This window comes from Armigeres subalbatus, chromosome 2 (genome assembly GCF_024139115.2).
Source record: "Armigeres subalbatus isolate Guangzhou_Male chromosome 2, GZ_Asu_2, whole genome shotgun sequence".
NCBI lineage: Eukaryota > Metazoa > Arthropoda > Insecta > Diptera > Culicidae > Armigeres > Armigeres subalbatus.
The window spans coordinates 386,350,791-386,359,487 of record NC_085140.1 but is presented as its reverse complement, the minus strand read 5'-3'; the positions used below and the strand labels follow the sequence as shown (position 1 = coordinate 386,359,487).

General features: G+C 37.3%; 1 protein-coding gene across 1 annotated transcript in view; it reads left to right on the top strand.

Annotated features, from left to right (window-relative positions):
• Window positions 1–213: 213 nt before the first annotated feature.
• LOC134213170 (ras-related and estrogen-regulated growth inhibitor-like protein) overlaps window positions 214–8,697 on the top strand; it is a 64,572-nt gene continuing 56,088 nt past the window's right edge. Inside the window, exon 1 of the mRNA XM_062691851.1 lies at window positions 214–847. The gene's annotated coding sequence lies outside the window, so the exon portion shown is untranslated. The remainder of the gene's footprint in view (window positions 848–8,697) is intronic.

Sequence of the window (8,697 nt, the reverse complement as noted above, 5' to 3'; positions counted from 1 at the left end):
AATTCTTCCCCAGCCAACCGGTGAACCGGTGCGTGATGGCGCTCCCAAACAACAACCATATCCTCTCGGGCAACGCATGCGCTTTCCATCAGCTATAAAATTTTCCGCTCATTTTTTATGGCACTTCTCGTAGCATGATGGGACTTTACAGTGTCCCGGTTTCGTCTGTGGAATGGTGAGACATCGTTCAGCTGATGATGTTCGTTCGCACTAAGAAATATATATGACTCGGCACGGGCTGATCTGGTTTCAGTCTGTTCAAGTAGCTTTCCCGGCCCGGTGTTATTCAAATCGCGTGTAGTGGCGGAGTAATTTTCTCTAGTAGCAGCAGCAGCAGCAGTAGTGATTGGATTGCTGTTTGCGTTCCTAGGGGCCCTGCTCGTGTGTGTGATGAGGATATCTGTTGGTGGCGCAACAAGTTGTTTATAAATTCTTTTGATAGATACCCAGCGGAATAAATCGCTTGTGCCGCGTGCTGGTGGTGTTTTAGTTGTGGCCTTTCGGTGCAGCAACACTGTATTCGGTTTCAGTTACTCGGGCATCACAATGGACCACTGTAGCCGTGCAATGGAGTGAAATTTTGAAAACATATAAATTCATTATAAAAGTTGATTCCTGAAGAGAAATGATTAATGAAATCAAAACGGTCACAAATATAGTGGTATTAACAAAGTGTGTAAAACCTGTGAAATATTAACTGAGCTCAGAAGAGAACATTTCTCATTCAACTTGAATAAGTTGTGTAATTGCAAATCTGTGGCTTAAGTGTCAAAAAAAAAAGAATTCCTATTCCATTCTAATCATTGGATTTTAGCAGTTCTCGGTGCAGGACACATTAGAAGCCAAGGTAGGTGTTTTTGGTTACACGAGAATTTACTTACATTCCTACGCTCACATTCGGCGGTCCATGTCGAACATCAAACTCCCACGCGCGCCCGAATAGAAGAGTTACGATGGCACTCGACTGAAATTATTCGCCTACATTTTGCCCCGAGGGTGGCAAAATTTACCACCCACTGCCTATCTTTTAAACACCCATCATGCAATTGGAGCAATATCGATAATGCCAGATTCATTGATTGCCAATGCTTTCAGCACTGACTCACAGATAATCATGAGTCATATTCATTGAAGAAACAAAATCGAATTACTTTCTCTTTATAACCGAAAGGCATTGATAAGCCGTAACATATTTTACACTCCAACTGGAATTTAGTCTCCTTTCAACTGTTCTATTAGCATTTCCACGGTTTTCAATTGAAGGCTTTTCTACGCCTGCAATTGCATGAATTGGATATGTATCCTATGTGGCAAGCACGATGGATGTACTACATCCAGGACCGAATCGAGAATCGAACTCGCCATCTCCAAACTAGCAATTGGAAGCGTTAGCGTTATAAAATAACAAACCTCCCTCTCTGCCTAAGCTCTTACGTAATAAGTGTTCGGCCTTTAAGGTGGTTATACAACAAAGCCACAAATCGGCCATCTTGGAAACCACGTGCTTTTTCTAGTGATTTTTCAAGAGCACGGAATTGAGAGAACAACGACGCCCATGGGGATCACAACATCTGTAGATCGTTTGATTACTCATGGTAAGCAATCGACTTTAATTTCAGCATTGTACAAAAAATATTACGCTGGTTTTGAACTTTTGATAATAGGAGTAGAAAACCGTGTGGTGAATTTGAAATTCACCACATGGCTTGATTGTATAATCACCTTAAATCGAATGTTTACAATAAAACCACAAATCGGAATATTCTACTTAAAAATATCGTCAGAATAGCATGAATTTTTATCCAGTCAGAGAACACATCGTGTAAAGGATAATTTACTGTAATAGAGACATAAAATGTATGATCGGCAGCCTTTTTGCTTCTCTCGTACTGAGCTGTGTTGAACTTTCACAATTTCAGTCTAATAATCTTGCCATTCCCAAAACACCTAAAACACATTTTGTCATACTACATATTAGTTGTTTTATTCATTTACTTCGAATGCTGTTTTGCTTTTTGGGCGTTTCGGCAAACAATAGAAGATATTTTGAAGGTTAATGCAACATACGGAGTACAGACAAAAATTAAACAATAACATCAATACCTTTTAAATGCAGATAAATAAGGATCCTAGCGAGTTTTGGTTGTTTTCCTTGGACTAGGAACATTTCAGTCAATTTAGATCTGGTTGATATGTTGGTTGAACGAGACTCAAAACACCCCCACACACAACTCGCTTGATATGGGGAAAATAGTCCCAATACGCACCCCTTAAGCTCTTTTATAATTCGAAATTACGAGACCTTTGAAATCATGAAGGCTAGCTACATGTTCCATTGGTCTCCAACTTTGAGCAATTAGATTTTTGTGGCTTTTTAACGGAATTGAAATGTGTTTCAAAAGTGGGCAAAACGCACAAGGGGTAGCACAATGTCACTGGCGGAAACAAAAGTGGGGCACCACACGGTGCAATCTCATCATTTTTCAGTCAGTGCGTCAGTGCGCAAAGTGACAGATTTTCATGTTGTCTAAGCGAATTGAGCAAAAACAATATGAGTGAATTTTAAAAACAGCAAATCATTGAATTTAAATGAAAATGAAGAAATTTATCTCAATCTATTGGTTATAATATTGAATTTATGTATGACTTAAGATGTTTGGTCATTTTGCACCGCAGATGTATTTTACACAATTCTCCTCTACTGCCGCAAACATAAACGCTGCTTTCCGAAAGACACTCTTATATTATGTTGATTTATATTATGATTTAAATACTATTCATATTTTTCTAAACAAATTCCATACAAATAACTATTGGCTCCTGAAGTTTGAAGATGGTGCTATGAAAATTATTGCACACACGAAACCCAATGGAATCCTTGGATTTTGGCCAATCTGTGAAAAAATTATCCGCTCGGACATATTTGTTTGTAAATATCTGAGGTATCGAACGATGGATGGTAAACCGATGTTCATAACCAAAAATACATAAACTGTAGAAATCGAAGAATTCATTACGATTGGTATTAACCCAAGAAAAAGCTATTTTCAACAATGCTGTTTGCTTCAAATCGATAAATTGAGATGATATCTAGGTACGTGTCTGTAGGTTTCTACAGGCATTTACATACACTCAGTTTTTAATTCTGCAGCTCGGCAAAAATCCGCACAGCCGTCTGCCTAGCATAATAAAAACTGATATCCCGGCAAAAATGACGTTTGTAAGCCGATTATTTGCTGATTTTCAGCAACTTTGACAGAAATCTCCTCAAAAAACATGTTTGCTGGGGCACGGCTGTGCGAAACTCGGTAAAAGTTCAACATTTTGCCGAGATCCCGGTAAAAAATTAAGTGTGTAGCATTCTCATACTGATCGAAGCAATTTTGGCGTAATTTGTATTCGACGAGGAAAATCATCCCAAGAGGAATTCAAATAAATATTTGAACTCACAGACAATTTGTGACGCAAAATACGTAAACACATAAACATGATAATATTGATTTTATCCTTACAACCTGCTTCTAAAGCATACAAAGATTTCAAGATTATGCAACTTCTTATTAAAATTCAGGCAATTGAAACATCGATGTCGTTAGTTCAAAATTATTGAACCATTCATAGTTATGCGTCGAGTAATTTTATCTAACCTGTATTTACTTTTTCAATTCTTCCTAGCTCCAATTACAGCATCAAAATCAACACTCATGCCATTTTTTTCACAGCCATTATTATTCCATCTCCTTCAACCCACTCCGGAGATCCAAAACCTTTTGCTTTCGTCTTGTTTTACTAGAATTCACGTGTTGTCTACCTCCTACATTCCACAATGTTTTCATACATTTGCAAAGTTTAACATCTGAATAAAAAAATCCATCTTCCGCCGTTGGAGTTTCTCTTATATTATTAACTAGCAACACTAGATACTCCTAACTCATATTTATTGCACAGTGAATATACGACTTTTCAGTTCACCATGATAAAAGTTCAGACGGCACCAAAATGATGGCTTTTCCGTTGTATGTGAGTAGGTTGAATAGCAGGATCTTTTAAATCATGGTCTGCGTCACATTGATGACCGCTGCATGGCAACCAAAGTTTTCCCTCATTTCGTCGAGAATCGACAACGTAAAATGAAACTCACTTTGCATTTGTGGTAACGCCAGAAGGGATCAGACACAGAGCATGTAGAAAATGGTGTCTTGTTTAAGTTGTTTGGTGCCTTTTCGTTTATGTTCAGGTTTGACATCTTTTTGAAGAGCGTTTTGTGTTTTCCGCCCTGATAAAATCGTCTGAACTGTGTAAATGTCTGCTAACATTCGTTCAATCACACTTTAATATGGATTTTATGGTCTTAGGAAGCCTCATAGAATGACCGTCTCCATCATCAATAAACGACTTAGAATATCTCAAAGGGGCAAATTGAGAAAATTATTTAAGTTCTTTTAGTGGAATGTCTTCACCTATCATAACAGATGGCAAATTGTTTTGAGACATGAAAATGCTTACATTGGTAACTAGACATTAAAGTTGAATTCTATTGATATATTGATGCCATTCTTATCTGTTTATAATTATCACTGGAGAATCGTTCATCTGACTTAACTCAAATTTGGGTAAGTTTTCTGAATCAACAAATCAGGCTCAAAATAAACAATTAATTTGTGGAACTCTCCAAAGATGATGGGTCATGTATGCAGATGGGCAAAACAGATTTTTAAAACTTTGCAAAACAATTCAAAATAGATAAAAGGTTAGTACGATATGGCTGTCGTTTTCAAGCCAATTTTTACCCAGCGTAAGAGCCAGCAAAACTTTTGTAATTTAACTTATTTTACAAAATTTAAAGATGAAAACCAACGCCAGTAATCTTGTTCGTAGTTTGCACTAAGATCAAATTGCGACTCCCTCACCCGTTGTATGTATTGACGGGAGCTCAATATTTTTACAAATACATTCTCACGCTCAATTCCGAACTGTGTTGCTCCCAATGAAATCGATAGCTATTTTCATTTCGTGTTTTCATTTCTTTAAAATTAAAGCAAATATTCAATATAGTTGCTGATACTCAAAAAGTGAACATTGTTTATACAGTGGTGAATATTTGAAATTTGTTGTGTCATACATCATAAAGAGGAAAAATTGACGATTCTAAACAGTGGGTACAAGTTTGCTGTGTGTATGTTGTTTTCTTTGGCAACGCAATAATGGCAAGGATTTCGGAGGTGCACAAGTATTTTGGCTGATAGTTCTTCAAATATTTCAACTTTAACGCAAATTAAATCGGGTATTTGGATTTGGACCTAAGTTATATGCAACAGTGTTGTATTTTCGTTGAATTATGCAAATGTTGCTAGGGCTGCTAACAATAGTCGCGAACTGCCGAAACCGTATCCTACCCTAGATAAATATGAACAAAATCATCTGTCTCATTTGCTAGAGCATTTCAGTTCATCTGCAATAAAGTGTACTCGTATACGTTGTGGCTTCTCAGTACTTGTTTATATTTTCGTGTGACACGAATAAACGTGTGCCGCTTTCTTATCGTCTCATGACACAATAGTATTTATGGCACCTTTCGCAAGTGGCGGTGCATTTTGTTTTGCTTAGATTCTGCTTCCCACATCGCCAATGCGCAATTCCATCAAACAGTCAATAAAGGTAAAATTTATGGCTTCCATTAATTAATGATGCACATTACCCGGAAGAAAGTTAAAGTGAGCGATTGTGAAACATATTTCGGTTGCCGAAAATATATTCCACCATTCGGTCCTAAAACAATGAACTATGGTTGGTGGCATTGACACCAGAAATTTTTGAATGATCTTTCCTATCACAAGCCGGTTCAACTGTGCAAATAGTAGGCTAGACTGTCCGAATGGCAATGTCCACAGTGACCTCGTTCCCAAAGCAATGAGCCAAATTGACTCGGCCAGTAAAATACTGTGACGGAAGGTAATTATCGCAGGCTATTTATCGGTTGTCTTGGCTGACTTGAAGCATCCGTTGCGTTACCATAGGCTAGTACAATGGTCGAACAGTGTGTTGCAAATCATGGCATTTGAAATTCACCAAGTATTTGGTCGGGGTTCTGCCAATTCGCACCAAGCGCCAATGAAAAATCACTCAATTTTACTCACAAAATAACGAGTAGCGGTTCTCACTATCAACAAACCGTATCAAACACATCTGAACTCAGCAATCAAGGATACTATTTACCAAATGAGTGTTTAAATAGCCATGAATATTGTTTTGCTTTCTTTTTACGAGTAAGTCAAAAAGCCGCTTGGTGCGGATTAGCAGAACCCCGACCTTTGCAAGAGAGGTTCACAAACTCGTCTAAAACAACAAAACAGCAAATCAGACTGCGACTGAATTGCTATTTTTGTAATAACATGAAAATCTGTGTCATAGATTTAATAAATTTAGTAAATGAGAGCTATTGCACGAAATGGACACAAATTACGAGATCCTTAGAGGGAGATGATCTGTTAATCGTGGAAGGGTTGTTAACCTTTCGCCCAACCAACGCCAATTTTCCCAACCAATTTTCAATCGTTCAGATTTCGTAAAGTTTTTGATGTCGAACAATAATATAAATTTCAAAGCATGTTTAAACGTGATTGAATGTGAATATTTGATATTCTACACATTTATAAAAAATATTAAAAATTGAATAACTTTTCGTTCTTATACTTCTTATACTCGTATACTTTTGAAAAGTGAAATTTTTGTAATTCAGTTTTTATTCCACAACTAACATTGTTCTTCAAAAGGTGATAGTGATGAGAAATACACTCTAAAATATTTATTCAACTTCTTACACGGAAAATAAAAAATAAACCCTGAAAATTGAAAAATTGCAATAAGTCAACATTGAATGGGAATTTTTAAACTCTGAATATGCCCAAAAATCAAAAAAAAAATATAGTTTTGAGAAATTTATTTATTGGATAAAAAACTTCTAAAAAATCAAATGTGAAAATGATGAAATCGAGAATTAAAAATGTTAGTTGCCCAAAACGTGTTCAGATCGATTTTAGTAAGCAAAATAGTGATTTTAAGCGAAAACAAAAATTTTGGTTGTAGAGGGTTAACAAATGTTATTCTTGGGGTAAAGTTTGACAGTCCCTTTTCAGAAGATCATTTTAATAAACTTATTCTACATATGCTTGACCGGTATTATTAACATTAAAACCATAGTCTCAAATGATATCCGGTGCTCCAATCAAAACAAAAAGAAACACAGTTACGAAACATCCACTCATCAGCACACGCACGCTCTTGTCAACTACGTTCGCTGTTCATCACTACGTTGCTCTACGGGTGGCGAGCACAGCTTTCTTTTTGCTTTGCTGCATCTATTTTCCACACATCTATGACGCAATTGTCCCCACTTCAACAGCAGTAAATGTCCTTTGTGCACATACGATCGCCCTCTATATCCCCCAACTATATAGCAGAACCTCATCCGGACATCCATCATTCAACCTGAAAGCTGGCCATTACCAGTTTTTTGAAGTTTTTTGTTTTGCTTCATCTGGCCAAAATCACGCCTTCCACCGTACCATATACACCGCTCCGCAATGAATGAGTTGAGTGAGATTGCGAAAGCCATTACCGCAAGTCGTTTCGGCTGACGGATGATTCACTCCCTGCAATCTAACGGCGCAAATTTTCATTCATAAAATCAAAACGTGCCATTTTATGATTATTCTAGTTTACTTGGTTGGGACGGACGGTGGATTGGTAAACACCTCCCAGTTTGGATAGAGGTGGAAGATCAAATTGGACCAAACGGAAATGTTGTAAACAAAGCATTTTTCAATTCACCACTCCTACTGATCAGCTGGCGAAGAAAACTTACATATATGGCGTTGTCTTACATTTAATGGATTGGTCTGTTGATTCATGAAGTGGAATGTGTATATGTGGGTATTTTTACCGAAATACCAATCGATAACGAATAAATTATGCAATCTGGTATTGAGTTTTCATATTATCGAATCGTTCATGACTTGGTAGATAAAAATAAATCCAGTGGGTATGTTTTCTCTAGTTCATTACCATTGTCGATAGATTTTTCTTACCTGATGCAATTAGTCAATTAAATGATATTAGTTGGCTGTTTAAAATAACAGTTAATATCAATTTATGATTTAGCGTAATTTGGCAATTTTAAATTCCTTCCTGCCCGCCCATTTTTTATTTCAACCTAAAATCTATACTGCTATGCTATACGCTTGTTATATATAAGGGAAGAGGCATCAAAACGTCAAAAAGTGACAAAATAATTTATAAGGGTTTTTTCACAAATTACGTAACGCAAAATTTAATGATTTTGGATCCCCAGCCCTCCCCCACGTAACTCATTTTGTATGGAAGGTTTTATTTTTTTATGGTTCGTAACGCTCGGTCTGACCCCCTCTCTCCCTCTACAGCGTTACGTAATTTGTGAAAGGCCCCTTGGAAGGTAGGGAAAATCGAAATTTTCCACATTTTGATAAAACATCTAACATTTCGGCGAGGCAGAACGCCCTAGGGGGACTAACCTACAATGTACTGCGCGTCTCCATGCACAGTCCGTACCAGAATGCTGATTCGCCGACGCGTGGTGCGTTGTTCCCTAAGAGCTGCCAGCTAAGAGTCGTTTTGCCTCACGAGTTTTCCGGCAGCGAAATATCCCCACTTTTTAAATGT